The sequence below is a fragment of the Nerophis ophidion genome, linkage group LG11 (genome assembly GCF_033978795.1).
Source record: "Nerophis ophidion isolate RoL-2023_Sa linkage group LG11, RoL_Noph_v1.0, whole genome shotgun sequence".
NCBI lineage: Eukaryota > Metazoa > Chordata > Actinopteri > Syngnathiformes > Syngnathidae > Nerophis > Nerophis ophidion.
In genome coordinates, this window is record NC_084621.1 from 41,727,837 (window position 1) to 41,755,749 (window position 27,913).

Consider the following 27,913-nt stretch of genomic DNA (forward strand, 5'->3'; position numbering starts at 1 on the left):
GGACTTCTCAATAGGAGATGTATTTCAGAAGGCGGGGCCTTGTAAAAAAAATCATTGTATGTGATTGGATAAACCACTTGTCCATTATCTTGATTGACGTGTTACTTCAACCACTCATATCGAAATCAACTCGTGACGCTGATGAGAGCGACGCTGGGAAATCCAAAACAGAACAGCAGACATATTGGATACCGACAGAGCGAAAATAACTTTTACTGAAACAACGCAGCAATGTCTGTAGACCAGGGGTGTCAAACTCAAATAGAGAGTGGGCTAAAATTTAAAACCGAACAAAGCCGCGGGCTGAGGTTGAACAATTTAACCTTTTAATAGGGACCCAAACATGTTTTGCATTGAATATTGAACAAGCAAGGCTTATATAACTTTATAGTGACATGCAAAATCGAGTTTCAAATAATAATAATAATTAAAAAATATCAATGGCATATCAAATAAAGTTTAAATAAAAATTGAATGCCTCTTTTCGGCGGTGGGGTTGAGGTGGACGGGGTTTGGTGATAGCGGGGGGGGGTGTATATTGTAGTGTCCCGAAAGAGATAGTGCTGCAAGGCGTTCTGGATATTTGTTCTGTTGTGTTTATGTTGTGTTACGGTGCGGATGTTCTGCCGAAATATGTCATTCTTGTTTGGTGTGTGTTCACAGTGTGGCACATATTTTTAACAGTGTTAAAGTTATTTATACGGCCACCCTCAGTGTGACCTGTTTGGCTGTTGACCAAGTATGGCTTGCATTCACTTGTGTGTGTGTATAAGCCGCAAATATTATGTGACTGGGCCGGCATGCTGTTTGTATAGAGGAAAAGCGGACGTGGAGACAGGTTGTAGAGAACGCCAAAAACCCACTCCAAATATTGTTGTCCGGGATGAAATTCGGGAGGGGCACTGAACTTCGGGAGTTTCCCGGGAAAATCGAGAGGGTTGGCAAGTAAGAGTGTTAGCGGTGAATGCGGTGTTACAGCGGCGGGCCAGCTCTAATGTTAATTTGATATTGCCTCAAGGGCCAAGTGAAATTACACGGCGGGCCAAATATGGCCCACGGGCCAGAGTTTTACACCCATGCTGTAGACGATCGATGTCGCAAAAGAGTTGCAGTAGCAGAATCAATGTCAGCAAACGACTCCTTGCTGTTTGCCGCCATTGTTGTTTGGAATCAAACAGTCGCTTCGGCGCTACGTCACATCTAATGAAATCCCGTCCGGTGATCCTGATTGGTTCATTTTTTTTTTTGCTATCTTGAAGGAGTTTGCAATGCCCTCGATCCCAGATACTTGTGCGGAGCTCAGCAAACTACAAGGATCTGGCGAGAGTCAGTTTACATCCAAACACCTCGGTCAAAGTTTGATATACATGCTGCAAGTATATATGTAGGGCTTCACGGTGGCAGAGTGGTTAGTGTGTCTGCCTTACAATAAGAAGTTCCTGCAGTCCTGGGTTCAAATCCAGGCTGGGGATCTTTCTGTGTGGAGTTTGCATGTTCTCCCCGTGAATGCGTGGGTTCCCTCCGGGTACTCCGGCTTCCTCCCACTTCCAAAGACATGCACCTGGGGATAGGTTGATTGGCAACACTAAAAATTGGCCCTAGTGTGTGAATGTGGGTGTGAATGTTGTCTGTCTATCTGTGTTGGCCCTGCGATGAGGTGGCGACTTGTCCAGGGTGTACCCCGCCTTCCACCCGATTGTAGCTGAGATAGGCGCCAGCGCCCCCCGCCACCCCAAAAGGGAATAAGCGGTAGAAAATGGATGGATGAAAGTATATATGTACTTTATTAACAGGCATATTTATAATTATATTTAATATTTACATATTTTTTAGGCATACAACGACACATTAATTTAATAAACAAAGTTCTCTTTTTTCCTTCGACAACATCACTGATTATTACTCACTTCAGACTTCATAGGGGCCAATCACTTACTGTACAATTTCTTCTGTCACTAGGTGCAGACTGTTAGGATGTTCAAATATTCCCATTTAGATGAAGAATGAATCATAATGGAAACAAGCATAGTGTTGTGTCATTTCGCCATTTCTGGGTCTAAATTGTATGCCAAAGTTGACCAGCTTGTCGTGTTGTGTCCTCATCCTTCTACCATCAAGGTAGAGGCATTATTTATGATATACAAGCTCAGGAAGAAGCTCACCAGCCGACGATGTTAACATAGCCACACAAGCTAGCTAGCGTTACCATAAGTTGATTAACATGGACCCTGCCTTAAACAAGTTAAAAAACTTATTCGGGTGTTACCATTTAGTTGTCAATTGTATGGAATTGTGAAGTGAATTTTATTTATATAGCGCTTTTTCTCTAGTGACTCAAAGCACTTTACATAGTGAAACCCAATATCTAAGTTACAATCAAACCAGTGTGGGTGGCACTGGAAGCAGGTGGGTAAAGTGTCTTGCCCAAGGACACAACGGCAGTGACTAGGTTGGCAGAAGTGGGAATTGAACCTGCAACCCTCAAGTAGCTGGCACGACTACTCTACCAACTGAGCTAAACCGAGCTAAAATATGTACTGTGCTGTGCAATTTACTAATAAAAGCCTCAATCAATCGATCAAAAGCGCCCTTAGATCACAGCGCCGTTTGTCTGCATTAGCGCTTATATTAAAAATGTCACTAATACTTAATCATCAGGTCTCGAAATATAAATGGAGTATTGTTAGTGGTTTTTGAATGGTTATTTAAAGGCCTTATGGGATAACATTTTAACTAAAATGTAAGGATTTGGTTGACAATAACGGGAAACATTATCACAATTTCAGAAGGGTTAAAACCAATAAAAATCAATCCAAGTGGCTTATTTAATTTTTCAAAGTTTTTTTCAAAATTTTACCCGTCATGGAATATCCCGAAAAAAGCTTTAAAGTGCCTGATTTTCGCTATCTGTAAATCCACCCGTCCATTTTCCTGTGACGTCACATAGTGACGCCAATACAAACAAACATGGCGGATAGAACAGCAAGATATAGCGATATTAGCTCGGATTCAGACTCGGATTTCAGCGGCTTAAGCAATTCAACAGATTACGCATGTATTGAAACGGATGGTTGGAGTGTGGAGGCAGATAGCAAAAACTAAATTGAAGAAGAAACTAAAGCTATTGAGCGAATAGCTATTGAAGCTATTTGGCGATCGCCTTCTAACCAACAATTGCATCTTTTGACCACTGGAGAAACTTAAATTTGTCGATTAGTAAGTGTTTGTTTGGCATTACATGTGGGTGGAGGGAAAGGCTGGATGCAAATATAGCTACAAATGTACATACAGCTAGCCTAAATAGCATGTTAGCATCGATTAGCTGGCAGTCATGCCGTGACCAAATATGTCTGTTGACTTTATCGTTGGAAATACATCTGCTTAGAGTGTCGCAGGATATCCACACATCTCTGTGCCATCTGTCGTAGCATAGCTGTCATCGGTAAAATGTGCAGAACAAACGAGAGACTTTGGCATGTTTTGACCACTGGTGTACTTGAATCTGTCGATTGGTATGTGTTTGTTTGGCATTAAATGTGGGTGGAGGGAAAGGCTGGATGCAAATATAGCTACAAATGAGGCATAATGATGCAATATGTACATCCAGCTAGCCTAAATAGCATGTTAGTATCGATTAGCATGCCGTGCTAATCGATGCACACTCCACGTAAGTCAACTGGAATCCATCCCTGATCGTGTTATTACACCCTCTGACAACACACCGACAAGGCATGATGTCTCCAAGGTACGGAAAACAGTCGAAGAAACGGAAAATAACAGAGCTGATTTGACTTGTGTGTGTAATGTGTTTGAGAAAATGGCGTATTTCTTCCCATTGTAACGTCACGGGTGATAGGTCATCGCTCCGACAACCAACAATTGAAAGGCGTTTAAATCGCTTAATTCACCCTTTTAGAGTTCGAAAATCAGTTAAAAAAACATATGGTCTTTTTTCTGCAAAATCAAGGTATATATTGAAGCTTACATAGGTCTGGTGATAATGTTCCACTTTAAAACAGCACAAGGTATGTAAAACATAAAGAATAGAAAATGACCAGTGTTTATAAAGGGACTGTTTAAAAAATGGGACTGCGTTTATGATTTTTGAAAGAAAGATATGTTTTTAAAGGAAAACTATGTGAGAACGATTGCAAAGCAGCATTGTGTGTCTTTTGTTTGGCTTAATATATGTAATAATTTGGACCAACAGTTAAAAGACTGTACAACTTTAATTCAATTTAACATTAATTTGAAGAAATCAATTATAAAGTAATATGTTGAGAATGGATGCTAAGGATGTAAAATTCACATGTTGGAACTTTTTCATATATTCTATTTTATTTGGAAATGGAAAACAAAAACATGTACAACTATATGCAAAAGATGTTGGTAGTTTTTTTCTGTTTCTCTTTTGTAAATACACTGGGATAGGTGTAATAAGCTATAGCTTCTGCCTATTAAATTTCAGTCTATATGTTTATTAAAAAAATGTCTTTTGTTTATCTGTCGACATTTTAAAAAAATGTCTGAATAAATTAAACTTGAAACTTGAATAGAGGATCTCCCATTGTCTCCATTGGAAATAGACTTTAGTTTTACACTTTCTTGTCTTTCATATTGATTGTAAAAGTGAAGTTCCCTTTTAAGGACTGGGATGATTATCAAACAACTGAGAATGAGTTAGGATGGTTATTTTAGGATAATTATGATAAATGAAGGTTAAAAAAGATAGGGAGGTGTTTCGGGCACGTCCGACCGGTAGGAGGCCACGGGGAAGACCCAGGACACGGGAAGACTATGTCTCCGGGGCTGGCCTGGGAACGCTTCGGGATCCCCCGGGAGGACCTGGACGAAGTCGCTGGGGAGAAGGAAGTCAGGGCTTCCCTGCTTAGGCTGCTGCCCCCGCGACCCGACCTTGGATAAGCGGAAGAAGATGGATGGATGGATGGAAGAACCAATGTCCATTGCAGTGGATATTTAATTATTTTTGGTCTTTTTCTTTTGTTACGATTGACTTTTTTGGGGGGTAAAAAAACACTGGTATGCAAAACAAACAGAAGATGCTGGCTCTTAGCAGAACATAAACATTGTACATATGATTTGTGTTTTTATGGACTTCCTTGACACCTAAAAGTGTTAAATATTGACGAATAGTATGCAATTCTTATCACTGATTAAAATCGTTCCTACAGTACATGTTTGTTCATGTTGTGGACCAGGCTATCAAGTCAATGTTAAGATAATGTGGTGTGAAGCCGGGAAGATGAGACAAATCTAAAACATCACTGGGCCAAGTATACACAAAATGATGATGATGGTGACAGATTTTGGGCTTAGGAGAGCAAACATTTTGGGACTTGTTAACAAAATTTAAGAGACATGAACATGTTAAAAAAAAGATTATGGGGCAACTGGAGCGGCTCTCTGCACGCACACAACTGTCACCGAGATCAGGGGGAGAAAAATGTCTGTCTCTGAACAGACCTTGATCTTCTCAAATCCTTGTGTATCTGATGTTAAATCCATGTAATGTGGATTAAGACTTGTTGAAAAAATATATAAAGATAGGAGCAGATTGTGGCAGACAAATCCTTGCTTGTTTGCCGCCGAAAAAAGAAAGAAAAAAAGATATACGGATGGGTGATAGGGCTATATATGACCACACTTACTGTATCATCAGATGCAAAATGAGAAAGACCATATATTTCACCTTGATTTATAGCAACTGCCCAAATTATCATTGTGACATACTTTGTGCATATCACACTTTTAAAAAAAACATTTCATTTTACTTGTCTCTAAGCATTTCACAAAAGTCAAATTTGTTAATTTGGTCATTTATGCTTACTTAAAATGGGCCCTATGTTGCTGATCTTAGAATAATATGGGATCACTAGTACGTTTAATTTAATAAAATACCGCATACAGTAAGCCCCAAGGTTGTGAATATGGTAAATTAGTGTTCCTCTCATATTGGCCAATACATCCGAAATTAGCAGCCCCCTCCCTCCACCGAGCCTTACTCTGTTGCGAGTGGTCAAGGGTCGAGGGTTGACGCTGTTTGTTTGAATAGTTGGAAATTTAGAATAATGCCAATTTAAGTAATATGGTTGCACATTTTACTTGAGATTAGAAAAAAATCTAACAAAGTAAGAAAACATTTATTTTCAGTCAAAACCAGGGGTCCCCAAAATCCGGCCCGCGGGAATTCCAAAGTAAAAAAAAATTAAATAATTAAATATATATATTTAAATAAATAAATATATATATATATATATATATATATATATATATATATATATATATATATATATATATATATATATATATATATATATATATATATATACATATACTATAAAAACTGTCCCACTTTTTATATTTTACTTTGTTTGTTTTTTATTGTAGCAACATGGTAGTTCACGTTTTGGAGACTTGTGTATGCGTGTGCATGTTAATGTATATACAGGAGATCTCCTGATAATTGACGGAACCCCTAAATAAACAGTTCTGGAGAGATGAAGTAGTCTTGTGATTTTTTTCCCACACAAATATATATTGCGCTCTACCACGGTATCGAGCACTATTCTCTGGATAATCTCATTAACACATATACATATATATATATATATATATATATATATATATATATATATATATATATATATATATATACACACAAACCCCGTTTCTATATGAGTTGGGAAATTGTGTTAGATGTAAATATAAACGGATTACAATGATTTGCAAATCCTTGTCAACCCATATTCAATTGAATGCACCAAAAAGACATGATATTTGATGTTCAAACTCATAAACTTTATTTTGTTTTGCAATTAATAATTAACTTAGAATTTCATGGCTACAACACGTGCCAAAGTAGTTGGGAAAGGGTATGTTCACCACTGTGTTAGATCACCTTTTCTTTTAACAACACTCAATAAACGTTTGGGAACTGAGGAAACTAATTGTTGAAGCTTTAAAAGGGGAATTCTTTCCCAATCTTGTTTTATGTAGAGCTTCAGTCGTTCAACAGTCCAGGGTCTCAGCTGTCGTATTTTACGCTTCATATTGCGCTACACATTTTCGATGGGGGACAGGTCTGCACAGCAGCCGGGCCAGGAAAGTACCCGCACTCTTTTTTTTTTACGAAGCAACGCTGTTGTAACACGTGCTGAATGTGGCTTGGCATTGTCTTGCTGAAATAAGCAGGGGCGTCCATGAAAAAGACGGTGCTTATACGGCAGCAATTGTTTTTCTAAAACCTGTACGTACTTTTCAGCATTAATGGTGCCTTCACAGATGTGTAAGCTACCCATGCCTTGGGCACTAATATAACCCCATACCATCATAGATGCTGACTCTTGAACTTTGCGTCGATAACAGTATGGATGGTTTGTTTCCACTTTGGTCCGGATGACACGATGTCGAATATTTCCGAAAACAATTTGAAATGTGGACTCGTCAGACCACAGAATACTCTACCAATTTGCATCAGTCCATCCTAGATGATCTCTGGCCCAGAGAAGCCGGCGGCGTTTCTGGATGTTGTGGATAAATGGCTTTCGCTTTGCAAAGTAGAGCTTTAACTTGCACTTACAGATGTAGCGACCAACTGTATTTAGTGACAGTGGTTTTCTGAAGTGTTCCTGAGCCCATGTGGTGATATCCTTTCGAGATTGATGTCGGTTTTTGTTACAGTGCCGTCTGATGGATCGAAAGTCACGGTCATTCAATGTTGGTTTCCGGCTATGCCGCATACGTGGAGTGATTTCTCCAGATTCTCTGAACCTTTTGATGATATTATGGACCGTAGATGTTCAAATCCCTAAATGTCTTGCAATTGCACTTTGAGAAACGTTGTTCTTAAATTGTTTAACTATTTGCTCACGCAGTTGTGAACAAAGGGGTGTACCTCGCCCAATCTTTTCTTGTGAAAGACTGAGCTTTTTTTGGGAAGCTGTTTTTATACCCAATCATGGCACCCACCTGTTCCCAATTAGCCTGCACACCTGTGAGATGTTCCAAGTAAGAGTTTGATGAGCATTTCTAAACATTATCAGTATATATTGCCTCCTTTCCCAACTTTTTTTGTCATGTGTTGCTGGCATTAAATTCTAAAGTTAATGATTATTTGCAAAAAAAAAAGGTTTATCAGTTCGAACATCAAATATGTTGTCTTTGTAGCATATTCAACTGAATATGGGTTGAAAATTATTTGCAAATCATTGTATTTCATTTATATTTACATCCAACACAATTTCCCAACTCAGATGGAAACGGGGTTTGTTTATATATATATATATATATATATATATATATATATATATATATATATATATATATATATATATATATATGGCAGAGGGGTGCCAGAGGGGTTAGTGCGTCTGCCTCACAATACGAACGTCCTGCAGTCCTGGGTTCAATCCCAGGCTCGGGATCTTTCTGTGTGGAGTTTGCATGACCTCCCCTTGAATGCGTGGGTTCCCTATGGGTAATCCGGCTTCCTCCCACCTCCAAAGACATGCACCTGGGGATAAGTTGATTGGCAACACTAAATTGGCCCTAGTGTGTGAATGTGAGTGTGAATGCTGAGGTAGGTGCCAGCGGCCCCCGCGACCCTAAAAAAAGGGAATAAGCGGTAGAAAATGGATGGATGGATGGATGGATATATATATTTCTACTTACTTATATATGTGTGTGTGCGTATGTGTGTGTGTGTTCGTGCGTGTGTTGGGGTGCGGGGGGTTAAGCGTTTTTCATTTGTTTCTTGCCAGTTCCAAATGGCTATCAAAGTGTACCAACTTGTCGGATTATCAATCAATCAATCAATGTTTACTTATATAGCCCTAAATCACTAGTGTCTCAAAGGGCTGCACAAACCACAACACAAACCACTACGACATCCTCGGTAGGCCCACATAAGGGCAAGGAAAACTCACACCCAGTGGGACGTCGGTGACAATGTTGACTATGAGAACCTTGGAGAGGAGGAAAGCAATGGATGTCGAGCGGGTCTAACATGATACTGTGAAAGTTCAATCCATAATGGATCCACACAGTCGAGAGAGTCCAGTCCAAAGCGGATCCGACACAGCAGCGAGAGTCCCGTTCACAGCGGAGCCAGCAGGAAAACATCCCAAGCGGAGGCGGATCAGCAGCGCAGAGATGTCCCCAGCCGATACACAGGCGAGCAGTACATGGCCACCGGATCGGACCGGACCCCCTCCACAAGGGAGAGTGGGACATAGGAGAAAAAAGAAAAGAAACGGCAGATCAACTGGTCTAAAAAGGGAGTCTATTTAAAGGCTAGAGTATACAAATGAGTTTTAAGGTGAGACTTAAATGCTTCTACTGAGGTGGCATCTCGAACTGTTACCGGGAGGGCATTCCAGAGTACTGGAGCCCCAAATGAAAACGCTCTATAGCCTGCAGACTTTTTTGGGCTTTGGGAATCACTAATAATCCGGAGTCCTTTGAACGCAGATTTCTTGCCGGGACATATGGTACAATACAATCGGCAAGATAGGATGGAGCTAGACCGTGTAGTATTTTATATGTAAGTAGTAAAACCTTAAAGTCCCATCTTAAGTGCACAGGAAGCCAGTGCAGGTGAACCAGTACTACCTACTCAGACACCCTCTGACCAGCTGAGATGCATGATTTATAATCTAAAATAAACAGCAACAAGGAAGCGAAGAAGCAGCAGACCACTCGATGATGTAAACATAGGCACACAAGCTCTGTGTCACGGCGCCGCTGTAAATAGTTTGTGTGCGGTAGCCCATATAATATTAATATCACTGACCCCTTAAATTAAATAGGGAGCTCCCATTGGCTCCGCTGTGAGCAGACTTTTATTTGCGTTTATTTATTATTTAGAATGCATTCAAAAAACATCCATCCATCGTCATGTCTTTCATAATGATTCCCCAAAAATGTGCAGTTCCCCTTTAAAGTCAACTTTTGTGTAGTGTAATATAGGCTTAATGAGGCTTAGCCAGTGTCAAGCAGCTTTAGTGAACAAAACGACTTTGATTTGGTTTTTATGAAGATGTGTCTTTTTCTCTTGGTACTCCCACAAGCTAAAAAGTATTATGTTTTAAGTGTGTTTGGTTTGAACATACTGTACATTAAATTAGTTTTTTTCAATGTTTATTTTAAACTCGTGTAATAGTTCATGTTAAGTAAACGTGGAATTTCTGGCACACGCTTTGACAATTGTGTACGAACTGTATTTCACCCCAATGCATATTCTTTTGTAGTGTGATTTATCATACTGTATATATATATTTTTTTTATCTCCTAAGGAATTTTCAATAGCCTCCAGAAAAAAAACATAGAAGAAGCAAAACCAAATTATACACAGTGACATCGGTATCATGCCCCCTTAATTTAGATAAGGAAGTAGACAGAATAGGCAGAGCCTGGACTCCAAAAAGTGATTACCATGCAGATATGCGAGATAGTGTACACACAGTTATTTCTCTGCTGTGCAGCCTGCACTGTCCATTAAGGCAAGTGCTTCTCCAAACGGGCCAACAAATCTGTTTCTTTTTTAGTTTATCGCTAAAAAAAGATCCATGTATTATTCCCAACTGTCAAATACCCTCCTCCCCCTCTCCCACTCCAGCTCTCACACTCGTCCATGCTCATGCACTGTTTATTTTGCATTGCTTAATTATCCTTTCAACTTCAAACTTTCAGCCTCCACTTTCTTGACTGTCACCTTGCCATATTGTTGTTGTTTTTTTTATCATCACGACATGCAATAATGGTTGGATTTTATGCTGGGTGGAAATTAAATCTAAAAGAAGAAAATCACAGAGGGAGACAAAAACAACAACATACTGCAACACACACAGCAGTGAAGATGTGTCATGGAAATATGATCATTTGCCCCCAAAAATGTATTTAAATATCAGCAACTGTCCCTAAATAACAACGCTCACTAAACACCTGCCAGATGTCTGAATTTCCGCATCCCAAACATGTTTGTATATGCAAGATGAGCAGAAAATATTATTTTTCAGTTGTTTGTTTTATAAAATCCACCAGAAGAGCAAGTCAACTTTTTCTGAACGTACTAATTGATTCTCAATCAATAGTCGAATATATCATTTACAAGTAAACAATAAATGGATAGCTTAAATGGGAATTGCATTTTTTAAATTTTATTTTATCATCCACAATCCTGATGTGAGACAAGAACACAGTTCTTTCACTTTGAAAAGTTCAAGTACCAATGATTGTCACATACACACTAGATGTGGTGAAATTTGTCCTCTGCATTTGACCCATCCCTTTGATCAACCCCTGGGAGGTGAGGGGAGCAGTGGGCAGCAGCGATGGTCTCGCCCGGGAATCATTTTTGGTGATTTGACCCCCAATTCCAACCCTTGATGCTGAGTGCCAAGCGGGTATGTAATGGCTTCCATTTTTATAGTCTTTGGTATGACTCGGCCGGGGTTTGAACTCACAACCTACCGATCTCAGGGCGGACACTCAAACCACCAGGACACTGAGTGAAAAACCGCTAGTATGACGCGGCTAACAATACAGGAAATGGGATTCATCATTGTGCCTATTAAACCCTTTAATACAGTGGTTCTTAACCTTGTTGGAGGTACCGAACCCCACTAGTTTCATATGCGGATTCACCGAACCTTCTTTAGTGAAAAATAAATTCAAGACAAAGTTATATGTTTTTGGTAACACTTTAGTTTGGGGAACATATTTTAAGTAACAAAGACTTAATTTCGAGTTATTTGGTTAGGGTCAGGGTTAGAGTTATAAGAAGGCCATACCAAATAAGGCATTAATTAGTACTTAATGACTAGTTAAGAGAAAATGTTACTAATTTGCATGTTAATAAGCAACTAATTAATGGTGAATATGTTCCCCATACTAAAGTGTTACCATGTTTTTTTTTACTGGTACACAAAATGAACCGTGCATTAACATCACCTTGTTCAAACAACAAAACCAAGAGAATGCATAAACTCACAACAAATTACACACCTGCAAATCAGTCAGCTTTTGCTATATCCATAATACGCCGATAGGGAGAAGTTTGTATTTACACGAAGAGTCGGGTGTGTTTTGACCTCCACCGAACCCCTGAGGCCGACTCACCGAACTGAGGCGCCTTTTTTTAAGAAACTACAATATAAAACATGTTTTAAGTTATTTCTCCTTTTTATTGAGTACATAACTCCACATTTGTTCATTCATAGTTTTGATGCCTTAAGTGACAATCTATTATGTAAATAGTCATAAAAGTAAAGAAAACGCATTGAATGAGAAGGTGTGTCCAAACCTTTGGCCTGGACTATACATATATTCTATTCTATTATTATAATATAAAAATGTATATAAAATAAAAAATGAAATAATATCATTTCAAAATCTTCATTAATTCGACAAACAAAATAACAGTCCACAGTAACAAAGTAAAGTAAAGTAACAAATTAAACAGCTGTATACAATATCTGTGCAAATAAATATTAACACAAAAATAATATATAAAAAATGTATTGCTTTCGGTCCCCCCAGGGGACCGAAAGCAATGGCTGTCGAGCGGGTCTAACATGATACTGTGGAAAGTTCAATCCATAGTGGCTCCAACACAGCCGCGAGAGTTCAGTTCAAAGCGGATCCAAGACAGCAGCGAGAGTCCCGTCCACAAGAAACCATCCCAAGCGGAGTCAGATCAGCAGCGTAGAGATGTCCCCAACCGATACACAGGCGAGCGGTCCATTCTGGGTCCCGACTCTGAACAGCCAGTACTTCATCCATGGCCATCGGACCAGACCCCCTCCACAAGGAAGGGGGGGACAGAGGAGAAAAAGAAAAGACGCGGCAGATCAACTGGTCTCAAAAGGAGGTCTATTTAAATGCTAGAGTATACAAATTAGTTTTAAGGTGAGACTTAAATGCTTCTACAGAGGTAGCATCTTGAACTGTTACTGGGAGGGCATTCCAGAGTACTGGAGCCCGAACGGAAAATGCTCTATAGCCCGCAGACTTTTTTGGGGCTTTAGGAATCACTAATAAGCCGGAGTCCTTTAAACGCAGATTTCTTGCCGGGACATATGGTACAATACAATCGGCAAGATAGGATGGAGCTAGACCGTGTAGTATTTTATATGTAAGTAGTAAAACCTTAAAGTCCCATCTTAAGTGCACAGGAAGCCAGTGCAGGTGAACCAGTACTACCTACTCAGACACCCTCCGACCAGCTGAGATGCATGATTTATAATCTAAAATAAACAGCAACAAGGAAGCGAAGAAGCAGCAGACCACTCGATGATGTAAACATAGGCACACAAGCTCTGCTAGACCGTGTAGTATTTTATACGTAAGTAGTAAAACCTTAAAGTCACATTTTAAGTGCACAGGAAGTCAGTGCAGGTGAGCCAGTATAGGCGTAATATGATCAAACTTTCTTGTTCTTGTCAAAAGTCTAGCAGCCGCATTTTGTACAAACTGTAATATTTTAATGTTAGACATGGGGAGACCCGAAAATAATTCGTTACAGTAATTGAGACGAGACGTAACAAACGCATGGATAATGATCTCAGTGTCTTTAGTGGACAAAATGGAGCGAATTTTAGCGATATTACGGAGATGAATGAAGGCCGTTTTAGTAACGCTTTTAATGTGTGACTCAAACGAGAGAGTTGGGTCGAAGATAATACCCAGATTCTTTACCGAGTCACCTTGTTTAATTGTTTGGTTGTCAAATGTTAAAGTTGTATTATTAAATAGAGGTCGGTGTCTAGCAGGACCGATAATCAACATTTCCGTTTTTTTGGCGTTGAGTTGCAAAAAGTTAGCGGACATCCATTGTTTAATTTCATTAAGACACGCCTCCAGCTGACTACAGTCCGGCGTGTTGGTCAGCTTTAGGGGCATGTAGAGTTGGGTGTCATCAGCATAACAGTGAAAGCTAACACCGTATTTGCGTATGACGTCACCCAGCGGCAGCATGTAGATGCTGAAGAGTGCAGGGCCAAGGAACAAACCCTGGGGAACTCCACACGTTACCTTAACATAGTCCGAGGTCACACTGTTATGGGAGACGCACTGCACCCTGTCAGTAAGATAAGAGTTAAACCAAGACAGGGGTAAGTCTGACATACCAATTCCTGTTTTGATACGCTCTAATAAAATATTATGATCGACGGTATCGAAAGCAGCGCTAAGATCGAGGAGCAGCAATATAGATGATGCATCAGAATCCATCGTTAGCAATAGATCATTAGTCATTTTTGCGAGGGCTGTCTCCGTAAAGTGATTTGCCCTGAAACCGGATTGAAAGGTTTCACATGGATTGTTAGACGCTGAGTGTTCATTAAGCTGCTCTGCAACAATTTTTTCGAGGATTTTCGAAATAAAGAGAAGGTGAGACACAGGTCGGTAGTTTACCATGAGGTCAGAATCGAGGTTAGATCTTTTAAGGAGAGGATGAATAATCGCTTTTTTGAATGCTAGGGGAACAGTGCCCGAGGAAAGTGAAAAGTTTATAATATTTAGCACTGATGGACCTAATAATACAAAGAGCTCCTTGATAAGTTTCCCAAGAAGTGGGTCAAGTAAATATGTTGTTTGTTTTATTCCATTTACACGTTGTAACAATTCTTCTAATGTTATTTCAGAAACTATGTTGGATATTTACAGTATCCGCCGTATATACAGTCGTATCTGTGTTAATATAACCCAGTTGTAGCTGGGACGCATTGTCTGTAATCTCCCTTCTAATAAGTTAAATTTTCTTATTAAAGAAATTCATAAAGTCATCTGCCGAGTGGGTGGAGCTACAGGAAGGAGTCCCTTGTTGGGTTAGCGATGTTACTCTACTTAACAAAAATTTTGGATCGTTTTTATTAAGGCGGATGAGATTTGAGTAATATTTAGCTTTAGCTAAGGTAAGCATTAACCTATGCAATGTAAATAAAAGTTTTCACCAAAGTAATCATCAAAAGGAAATTAAAACAGCCTATACAACAACACATACATTTGCAGGTAACGCATATTAAGGCTGCAATATACTCTAGCATCCCGTAGCTTGCGTCCCCAATGACGGCTTCTTGTCGCATTTATATTTCTTCGGTGGGGGTGCAGGCGCCAGACTTGTAATTCTCTTCCGAAACATTAAGGGGCAGCTGTTGTTGACTAGATACTGTTTCCTTTCAGGGAAGAGTGATGATGGACGACAACCACAACGTCGACATCTTTGTCTACATTGGAACTAATCCATCGGAATCATCAGTTTACTTTTAATAGACGTTTTATTTCTAAACCAGAGGAAAATGCCTTTGTGAAGATGGATAATGCAACTTCTGAACAAGTCGGGTAGAAGACGCTATTATGATTTGCAACGCTATATGGCCATTCAGGACATGGGACAAAAGAGAGCTATCATGTAAATTAAGCTGTTAAATAGCTGTTGTAAATTTACGACATGCTGGTGTTAATCCATGTGGTTCACAAATATTCGTAAATCTGGAAGATTATTGACACTGAATGAGAAGTGTTGTTAGAACAAGAAGATTGACGATAAAAGTTAAAAAGAGTGTTGTATACTTTGTGACTTTTACTGGACGTAGCAACACAATAAGCTGAAAAACGACACTTTCAGTTATTATGTTTTAGAGCACACCTTCATATAAAGTACAAAATATTAGTTGTCATGCAACCGTTTAATCAGTGGTGTTGTTTATCATACAATAATTTGTGCATTTGGGAAAATCGTGAGGGTTGGCAAGTTTGTGTGGCTGTTTCTGTTTGTCAACAAAGTTGCCAATATAATGTTTCCAGAAAAATTTAGACACCCTGACTTTCTACACTGTCAAATCTACAGCCTGCGCACTGTATTAAATGTAAGTGTGGTGTCATCATTCTTGCTAATATGACTCTTTGTATACAAAAAATCCCACTGAGAGGCGCTGCAGTAGTCTTACTCGCCACACACACCGAGTAAGCATATATCAGGGGTGGTGTACGAGAGCTAGCAGGTGCTTGTTGCTATCATACTAGGTGCTTGTTACTATCATACTATAATTTTTCACAGAAAAATCTTTGTTTAGAAAAGCAAAATTTAAGAAATATTTGTTCCTTTCAAGATAAATGTTTATAAATACAAGCTTAAATATCTCCTAAATTAACTTTTAGACCCACATAGACAAACAAGACATACAGATAAAATGTGAATTATGATGTTCTGTTCTGTGAATTTTAATTAAAGCGAGCTGTGAGGAGATGTGGCCTGCAGTCCTGCAGCGAGGCAGAGTGTGCCGGGGCCGGCTCCGAGATCGGCGACAGGTGCGTGGCTGGCCCACCTGGCCGCAGTTGTCTGATCACCTGACACGCTATAAAAGGGCAGCAGCCGAGAAGGACGTGGTGGGAGAAGTTGGAGTTGGAGTTGGAGAAGTCGGAGGTGACGATCGAGAGAGAACTCGAGCATGAGCGAATGTGAGAGCGAGACGGAGATGGAGACGCGGGAGGTTGAAAAACAACCGGAAGAGCGAGTCGGGCACGAAAGGCCAGTGCTGAAAAGCAGAGAGGAAGGTTTATTGCAAAATAAACAAAATCTACAAACTGTCAAGCCTGTCATATTTGTCACTGGTGGTCTGAGGAACCCAGATGTGCATGTCCTCCACACGAACCTACGATAATTTTAATCTACATTCAACACTTTCTTGTCGTCGTAATATTATATATTGGACATACAACTGGGGTGTAAATTGTGCGTGAATTTTGCTCCACAGTCACTTTTATAAATTGTTTTTTGAGTCTCTCTGCAACATTTTCGGTTCTGGAGGCGTTCCCAGATTGCAAATCAAACCAGGCCCGACCTCTAAAAAATATCATAAATTATCTTTTGAAAATTTGCACCATCTAAATATACATTGTAATGGCCATGGCTATTTTTTTTTCTCAAGCACGGTCGAAAATAAACTTCATGAATGTTATACAGAGTCACCCGGTCACAACATTGGGTACTCAATTCAGAGAGTGCATGAAAGAGCAGTTTAGTGGCACGATCAAAAATGATAATTGTGTATAGCAGTGGTCCCCAACCACCGGTCCGGGGACTGGTACCGGTCCGTGACGCATTTGCTACCGGGCCGCGGGGAAACATTATATAAATTATAAATGACTGCATTTTCTGCGGCTTAAATTTCGCGTGTCCCACTAGACAAACTAATAAACGTGTTTCTAGATGTATAATAAAACTCCTAATGGGAAGTTGCTATTTGTTATATTTGTTATAACTTTGTGAAATGATGCAATGCACATTAGTGAACATACAATATATAAATGAGACAGATTTTACCCAAAGGCGGATTTCCATTTGCATCTCATTGCAAAGAAACAAGCTCAGGTCTCCCATGTTATAGTGAGTTGTATTTTCCATGCACTTATTTTGCTGTATTTATCTGCCACAAGTGAAAATAATGCCCACATTAAAGGGGAACATTATCACCATTTCTGAAGGGTTAAAACCAATAAAAATCAGTTCCCAGTGGCTTATTTGATTTTTTAAAGTTTTTTTCAAAATTTTACCCATCATGGAATATCCCGAAAAAAGGCTTTAAAGTGCCTGATTTTCGCTATCTTTAAATCCATCGTCCATTTTCCTGTGACGTCATTTAGTGATGCCAACATGGCGGATAGCACAGCAAGATGTAGCGACATTAGCTCGGATTCAGACTCGGATTTCAGCGGCTTAAGCGATTCAACAGATTACGTATGTATTGAAACGGATGGTTGGAGTTTGGAGGCAGATAGCGAAAACTAAATTAAAGAAGAAACTGAATGTGATCGCCTTCAAATCAACGATTGAGTGTCGCAGGGTATCCATACATCTCTGTGCCACGTCTGTCGTAGCATCGCCGGTAAAATGTGCAGGATCAATTTAAATCCGTCGATGGTAACTGTTTGTTTGGCATTAAATGTGGATGGAGTGAAAGGCTGGATGCAAATATAGCTACAAATGTACATACAGCTAGCCTAAATACCATGTTAGCATAATTAGCTGGCAGTCATGCCGCGACCAAATATGTTTGATTAGCACATAAGTCAATAACATTAACAAAATTCACCTTTGTGATTTCGTTGACTTTATCGTTGGAAATGCATCTGCTTTGAGTGTCGCAGGGTATCATTTAGAGATGCGCGGTTTGCGGTCTCATCCGCGGAGTCCGCGGATAAACCGCGGGTCGGGCGGGTGACATGACGAAAAAATAGATTTTAATTAGATTCGGGCGGGTGGCGGTTGAACCATCCGGAAATATTTGATATACATGGTTCTGGGATCGGTATCCTTTACCATTCAAAGAGCCATTTAAGACCCGTGTCACAAAGTGAAAAAATCAATAGGAGACGTTACTATTCTTTAGAATGACTGCCGGCAGTCACCCAGTTAATAAGTATTAGGGTGTGCTATGAAGCCATCGGCTTTGTCGCCTTCTACAGCATGTACGATCTGCTTGTCAGTCCAGCAACATGTTGTGTTTGGCTTCCGCAGCAACACGCACACGACTGCAAGGCATACTGTGAGGATGTTCTCCCGAAATGTGTTTGTCAATCTTGTTTGGTGTGGATCCACAGCGTGGCGCATATTAGTAAGTGTTAAAGTTGTTTATATCACAACCATCAGTGTACTCTGTATCACCCAGTATGCCTTTCAATCTTGTACGTGTGATTGCGGAAGCTCCATCCAACATCTTGCTGGACTAACAATCGGTTTGTACATGTTGAAGGTGTCAAAGGCAATGGCTTCACAGCACGCCCATATTCTTATCATCAGGATGAACGCCATTGGATATTTGCGAGAACGTTAGCGGCTCCCATTGTCTTCATTACTCTGTGAAATGGGTTTAAATAGCTCTCTGAGTGGTAAAGGTGGCCAACCACTGATGTATTTCAGCGGGCGGGTGGCGGGCGGTTCTGATCAAATGTTGCTTCAGGTGGACGGCAGGTGGATGACAACTTTGGTGATGCGGTTGCGGATGATATAATTGCCTATCTGCGCATCTCTACTATCCATACCTCTCTGTGCCATGTCTGTCGTAGCATCGCCGGTAAAATGTGCAGACGAGGAACTTTCGGATCTTTTGACACTGGAGCAACTTAAATTGGTCGATTTGTAAGTGTTGGTTTGGCGTTAAATGTGGATGGAGGGAAAGGCTGGATGCAAATTTAGCTTTAAATGAGGCATAACGATGCAATATGTATATACATGTAGCCCAAATAGCATGCTAGCATCGATTAGCATACCGTGCTAATCGATGCACACTCCTCGTAAGTCAACTTGAATCAGTCCCTGATCGTGTTGTTACACCCTCCGACAACACACCGACGAGGCATGATGTCTCCAAGGTACGGAAAACAGTTGAAAAAACGGAAAATAACAGAGCTGATTTGACTCGATGTTTGTAATGTGTTTGAGAAAATGGTGGATTGACTACCTAGGTAACGTCACAACGTGACGTCATCGCCCTGAGAGCGAATAATTGAAAGGCATTTAATTCCCCAAAATTCAACCATTTAGAGTTCGGAAATCGGTTATAAAATATATAGTCCTTTTTCTGCAACATCAAGGTATATATTGACGCTTACATAGGTCCGGTGATAATGTTCCCTTTTAAACCGGTCCATGGTGCAAAAAAGGTTGGGGACCACTGGTGTATAGAATGTATGTGATGTGTACAAATTTATCAGAATCAGAATCAGAATAGTTTTTATTGCCATTGTTTGAGAAAGGGTTCACAAACTAGGAATTTTTCTTGGTGCGATCGTGCAACATAAAAAAAAAAATTCCTACTTTGTGAATCACATACATTCCATACACCAGTGATCCCCAACCTTTTTTGCACCATGGACCGGTTTAATGTAGGCATTATTTTTACTGGTGGCGGATACATTTTTCTTTATCGTGGTAAAGTAAATCCAGACCATAAGATAAATGCAATGTAAAAAGAACCAACAAAAACATTAAGCCAGATTATTACCCTGAACATGCCGGTGATGCACGTTAGGCTACAAAGTCAGTAAATATATGTCTGCTGGAGGAGTGTGTGCATGAATGTAAAAGGCAGGGGGAGAGTGACCGCTTTAATGAGGTAAAGATTACCACACCACAAACGATGAAAAATTCATGGTACAAGTTGGCGCTGGCGTAGGACAGCGCTCAGAAATTTCATTTGCTGTTTGATATGCTTACTTGCCAGCTCAGCAGGCACTATTGTGTGGCTGGAAGTGAGGGTGAAAAAACACACTTAGAGCTGAACGCTGTAGCCATTACCATGAATAGCTTTGAGACACACAAATCCATGTTTGAGTGTGTGTGTGTGTGTGTGTGTGTGTGCGTGTGCGTGTGCGTGTGCGTGTGCGTGTGTGTGTGTGTGTGTGTGTGTGTGTGTGTGTGTGTGTGTGTGTGTGTGTGTGTGTGTGTAATGTATATAAGTGCACCTCTCCTGTGAGCGAGATGTCTGTGTATCTGTTGGCAGCAGTGTGAGAAACAGGGGAGCAGCGCAGGTGAAGGGATGCACCCTGAATGTTAAAGCGACCCATCTCATTGGCATTGCAGCGCTTGTACAACTCCGATAAGTGCATTTATGGGGAAAGTCAGCGCGGGCTTTATCTCGTCATTGCAGGTTCAATCACAGATAAAAGGATTGGACAAACAAAAAGCGAATATCTATCTATATTTGGGATAAATAAATTCAAGCTTCACGGCGTGGCCTCGATCACCTCGGACTGACCGCCCAGCTGCTCCGAGATAACATTTTTTTCCTAGAGAAATTACTGATGATGGGTTTCGCTGCTGATAGTCGGCCTGCTCCTTTCCACCCTCAGGCTATCACAGGGCAGTCATGAGTAAAATGTTACCAGCATGTAAATTCAAACAACTTTTCAAGGCATTTAATTCCACACTCCAGCTTGACCATGCTCTTTTTTTTCTTATCCGTGTCTATGCTTTCAAGCCTCTCTCTGTCCATCCTCTCTGTTTGGAAATACTGTATGGCTCCAACAGGGGGTCCTTGGGGTGATGCCGATGGAATGTATTTCTCTTTCCAACCTGGATGCAAAATCATCCCAATGGAGAATCTGTGGCTCCTGTTGACAATACCAGCGCAGAACCGAGAGTCTCATGGTAACACTATGGCTCTTGTAAAAAAAAAAAAACAATCAAAATTTGGCAAATATAAGTCTGCACAAAAGCTCGAACTAAGGACACATAGAAAAAAAGGAAAAATAATTGGCAGATAGGTTCCTGTCACACGGCCATTTTAAATACCATGTTTCCTGAAATAAAATGTGTGACGAATATGAGCTTGCTTTGTAGCTGCAGGAAGGGAGGTGCTCGATAAAACATAATTACTACAAAACTTAAAAGACAAAGCACTGTTTTTTTTTTTTACTCTTAACTGCTTTATAAAAGTGACCCTAAAATGGTGTGAACACGATGCTCTCTAACAAAATGGCACATTCAGTTAATGTTTTTAAAAGGGAGAGAAAGTTCTCCTCTCAGAGGTCAAGAGGAGCAGCATTTTCTTGGAAATGAGGACACAAATGGACTCAAAACATACAGAATAAAAACCAGACACATTTAAACACCATTATTGTTTTTTTCAATATGTTATTTATCTTGCTCTGTCCTTTCATTAAAATATTATTTGTAAAAAAAAAATTTAAAAAAAAAGGTAACACTGTAAAAAAAAAATTATGGCAAATGATAAAAATGTTTTGGTTGCATTCAGGAAAACTGAGCATTTACCGTTAAACATGGCAACTAAAGTAAGTCGTTTGTAACGCTCATATTGCTGCAATTATCATGACAATTGGTTGTGGATTTTATTTCTTACTTTTGAATGTATTACTTAGTTACCATTACATGTATATATTACATAACTACAGTATTTTTCGGATTATAAATCGCAGTTTTTTTCATAGTTTGGCCGGGGGTGCGACATATACGCCAGAGCGACTTATGTGTGAAATTATGTACACATTACCATAAAATATTAAATGATATTATTTATCTCATTCGCGGAAGAGACAAAGAAAACGTTAGCAATCGTCACACACACGTCAAACAATAAGAATTTGGCGGGGGAGGGTGATGGCACAAGTGCATTGTAGGTTATGGAATGCTAACTGCTATATGCTATTGCCGTAGCTATTAAAATGACTAATTTCAACGTTGGCGGTAACTTATAAAAACTGAGAAGGGCTGAACAAAAATCGCACTGAAAAATAAATCATGTACTGCAGATTACAAGCTGGACGTAGTGAAATATGCAGCAGGAAACGACAAGAGGAAGCGGCGCATACCTTTAGAGTTGGCAGAGTTATTTAGAAGCGACATCGAGGAAGAATATTTCATCGGATTTATCGATTAGGAGTGACAGATTGTTTGGTTAACGTATAGCATGTTCTATATGTTATAGTTATTTGAATGACTCTTACCATAATATGTTACGTTAACATACCAGGCACTTTCTCAGTTGGTTATTTATGCGTCATATAACGTAGACTTATTCAGCCTGTTGTTCACTATTGCCTTTCAGATGTCTATTCTTGGTGTTGGATTTTATCAAACAAATTTCCCCAAGGGAAAAAGCGGTAGGAAATGCCATCCATCCATCCATTTTCTACCGCTTATTCCCTTTCGGGGTCGCGGGGGGCGCTGGCGCCTATCTCAGCTACAATCGGGCGGAAGGCAGGGTACACCCTGGACATGGATGGAAATTTCCACCAAAAATGTGACTTATACTCCAGTGCGACGTATATATGTTTTTTTCCTTCTTTATCATGCATTTTCGGCCGGTGCGACGTATACTCCGGAGCGATTTATAATCCGAAAAATATGGTAATCTGTTTTATTTGAACGTCAAAAAAGTCCATCAAATATATATATATATATATATATATATATATATATATATATATAATATGCACATGTAAATATTTTTTAGTAGCAGTTCAGGCACCAATTTGAATTCACAGATTTGACACCAGTATCGGTTAAAATGTAAACAAAACCTACTTTAGCCTGAATAAAGATGCATCATTGAGGCGCCACCGTACCATCTCATGTGTACGCCATGACGACTTGATCCTCCCCCTCATTCCCTCCTCGCGTGACGTTACTGTTCTTGCCATATTTTGGATCAACATTTATACAAAAAAGTAACTTTCATCAATATTGTATTAGATTAAGTCCCCGTCTGTCTTCAATTGCCAATGTTCACTCGCAATGAGGCAAGCTAATTGCAGACAAACAGGATCTAGGTGTAAACCCAAAATATGCCTCACGCGCTTATCATATTAAAAATATATTGACACTCATGATAATGCATTATTATTCTCCTAATGCATGCTAATGAAAGGTGATGGATTGAACTGATGGAACATGAACACAGTCACAGTCCAACCATTAGCTTGGTTGTCTGTCTGCTGTGGCGCTGCCTCAATCTCCCTCTAAATTTGCTAATGTAACATATGGAGTTGAATTGGGACCAAAAGTTGGGTAGCGGTTATGCTTTGAAACTGAAAAATCAATCTTTGAAGTGGGATTTTGTGAAATTAATCATTGTAGTGAAAATTTGCAGATCAATTTTTTTTTCAGGTTGAATATTATTAAAATACACTCTGGAAATTCTTTGAATTTATTTTTTTTATTAAATGATCTTTCACTTGAATATATTTTGATATCCATGCTTCTTTTTTTCCCAGATTGAAATTTAATTTTTCACAGTTTCAATGTTTTTCTTTGTTTTTCAGATTAAAATCTTTTTTTTTCTTTTTTTTCCAGATTCAACCTTTTGTCTCAAATCTTGCGTGGGGTGCGTGCCATCAACTGGGAGAGGGTGTAGAATTGCGACCGACAGTTTGGTGAAAGGATAAAAGGTGTCCCCAACCATGTTGCCCTCAGGGAGTTTAGGAAATAAATCATTTTAAATCCCCAACCACTTGAATGCGGCCGCAATGATCTTATGGTAAAACAAATATACTCTGTGCCATTTTGTTTCGTTATGTTTGGTCAGGCATTTACCGCAAATGCTGAAATTCGAATACTCAGGCGTTCAAGAAACTTTATTGTCATACCAGTCATTAGACACATGAGATGGCAGAAAATTAAGTACCAGGAGTTTCCAGATTTAGCCCAATGAGTACAACAAGAACAACAGTATGTACATAATAATTAGGGATGGGAATTGATAAGATTTTTCTGGTTCCGATTCCTATTTCGATTCTGCCTAACGATTTGTTTTCTTTATCGGTTCTCTTATCGATTCTTATTTGGATAAAAAGATGACAAAAAGGTGGAGTAGCATCAATTGCGTTGAGTTTGAAGCTAACATGACCTTACAAAGCCACCAGTGAGGTCCTAAAAAGCACAAAGCAGAGAAAAAGTATTTTGAAAAAAAAAACACTGTAGAATTTAACAAAAGAAAACACCAAGTGGTTACAGTGTCCGCCTTGAGATCGGTAGGTCGTGAGTTCATACCAAAGACTATAAAAATGGGACCCATTACCTCCGTGCTTGGCACTCAGCATCAAAGGTTGGAATTGGGGGTTAAATCACCAAAAATGATTACAGGGCGCGGGCACCGCTGCTGCTCACTGCTCCCCTCACCTCCCAGGGGGTGATCAAGGGTGATCGGTCAAATGCAGAGAGTAATTTCGCCACACCTAGTGTGTGTGTGACAATCATGTGTACTTTAACTTTAACTTAATATGTAGAAATTACACAATAATGTAACATTTCATAACGTTTAAGTATCTTTGTCATCTGTCTCGGAAATATATTGTACAAAGGTTTGTTTAGATTTAGAAGGTGGAACTAATACAATGACAGAGGCTCTTAACATGCGATACAATATATTTCAAGCCTTCTTTTGGTATAATTGATGATTTTGGCTCACAGTTTATGAAAACCTTGAATTAAAAATCTCAGAAAATGTGTGGTGTTTCAAAAACTTTAAGCCATGATCATCAAACATATAATAAATAAAAGCTTGAAATATTTTACTTTCAATGAGTTTATCTAACTTATTAGTTTTACATTTGAAGTTGAATTGCTGACATGAATGAACTTTTACGCCAGTATTTTTCAACCTTTTTTGAAACAAGGCACATGTTTTTCCATTTAAAAATCCGGAGGCACACCACCAGCAGAAAATGTTAAAAGATGAAACCCCACCAGGTCCTCCTCGTGCCTTATTTTGAGTTTGATGGTGTTTTCCTTTAGTTCTTGTCTTGTGCTGTTATTTTGGTGTTTTCCTGTAGCAGTTTTATGTTTTCCTTTGAGTGCTATTCCCCGCTTGTGCTTTGCGTTAGCAAGCAAGGCTATTGAAGTTGTTGCTATTCTTCTTTGTGAGGACATTGTTGATTGCCATGTCATGCACGTTGCAAGTTTTTGCTGTCGTCCAGCATTCTGTTTCTGTTTACTTTGTAACCAGTTCAGTTTTACTGTCATTTTATATTGCCATCCCTATGTTTTATGGGCTTTTCCTTTTGCTCATTTTTGGCTTAAACGTTACATACCTTTTTTTACCTGCACGCTTTGGTCTGCATATTGGGATCACAGTTCTACAGCCAAGTTCTACACAGCACGGACACTAAGGAACGGCACAGTATTTACAGATTACAATTATTCATTTGCAAAAAAAATATATTTTTTGACCAATTAGGTGAAGTTGCATCATTTCCCACGGCACACCAGACAATATCTAACGGCACACTAGTCTGCCGCGGCACAGTGATTGAAAAACATTGTTTTACACAATCTTCTCATTGTATAAGCTTCACCTGTATAAGATGACTGAAAATGTTGGAGGAAAAACATGCAACTTTTCTCTGACTATATACAATTGAACATAAACTTACTGAAAGAAGGAGCATCTATGTGGCAAAGGATTGCAGGCATTTGACCACAAACTTAGTCACTTCTCGGTGACATTCGTCGTTCCTGGCGGATTGGTACCTTTTCCTGCCGTGATGAAAGCTAGCGGCAGACGTGAACTGGAGTCAGAATACCGTATTTTTCGGATTATGAATCACTCCGGAGTATGCATCGCACCAGCCGAAAATGCATAATAAAGAAGGAAAAAAACATATATATACATCGCATTGGAGTATAAGTCGCATTTTAGGGGTAAATTTATTTGATAAAATCCAACACCAAGAATAGACATTTGAAAGGCAATTTAAAATAAATAAAGAATAGTGAACAACAGGCTGAATAAGTGTACGTTATATGACGCATAAATAACCAACTGAGAAGGTGCCTGGTATGTTAACGTAACATATTATGATGAAAGTCATTCAAATAACTATAACATATAGAACATTCTATACGTTTATCAAACAATCCGTCACTCCAAATCGATAAATCCGATGATATCTTTTACCTCGATGTCGCTTCTAAACAACTCTGCCAACTCCAAAGGTATGCGCCGCTTCCTCTTGTCGTTTTCTGCTGCATATTTCACTACGTCCAGCTTGTAATCTGCAAAACATGATTTCCCTTTCGGTGCCATTTTTGTTCAGCCCTTGTCAGTTTTTTGTAAGTTACCACCAACAATAAAATGATTCATTTTAATAGCTACGGCTTTAGCATATAGCATGTAGCAGTTAGCATTCCATGACCCACAATGCACTTCTGCCATGACCCTCCCCCACCGAATTCTTTTTGGTTGACGTGTGTGTGACGACGGCTGACATTTTCTTTGTCTCTTCCGCGAATGAGATAAATAATATTATTTAATAATTTACGGTAATCTGTTATTAATTTCACACATAAATCGCTCGGGAGTATATGTCGCACCCCCGGCCAAAATATTAAAAAAAACTGTGACTTCTAGTCCGAAAAATACTGTATCTTTCCTCATGCTCATCTAAATGGGAAGGAATTCATTTAAATTTAACGGGTAATACACTAACATTATCGGTGGTATTTGTACCTGTTGTATTTATGTCAGATGACTGCTGCTGCCTGGGATATCCTCCATCCATCCAATCATCTTCTTCCACTTATCAGAGGTCAGGTTGCGTTATGATTGGCTTTAATTTAACAAAAAATCTTAGGATACCTTAAACATATATTTCTTATTGCAGTTAAGTCTGAAATAAAATAGTGAACATAATAGACATCCTGGCTATTAGTATTAAGTGTGAGACTTGTGTGGCATAGCGATGCCGGATTTGTTCCTCCGTGGATGCGTCGGGCAAGAACACAGCGAAAGGTAAGATATAAAGGATTTATTAAATTAATAAAAGGGCTAGGAACAAAAAACACTGGAGCTAAGCAGAAAGGCAAACAAAAAGCGCTAGCATGGAAAGCTAGGAAAACAAACAGAAACACAAACACTGGGCACGAAGGCACAAAAAGGGAAAACAAAACAACTAGCTTGAAAGCTAGGAATAAAATAAAGCGTAGCGTGAGAGCTAGCGAGTAATAGTATGGAAAACAAGTCATCAACTGTTGCGTGAAAACAAACTAGGATCCGAGACAGAAGAACGAAAAGGGGCAGGCTTATATAAGGCAGTGATCAGTGATCAGGTGTGCGGGAACCGAGAGTAGCAGGTGGAAACAATATGCAACTATGGTGACAGAGCAAAACAGGAAATAAGGAGGTCAAACTACAGAATGTGATATGAAAGAGGAACAAAGCAACAATATGGTGATCATCCGAACATCGGATCACAACAGTAAGTAAGCAAACAAAGTCTCCTAATTAGTCTGCTGACATATGCAGTAACATATTGTGTTATTTATCATTCTATTATATTGTTAACATTATTAAAGACGAGGTGGAAAACTCATTATTAATCTACTTGTTCATTTACTGTTAATATTTGCTTACTTTCTTTTTTAACATGTTCTGTC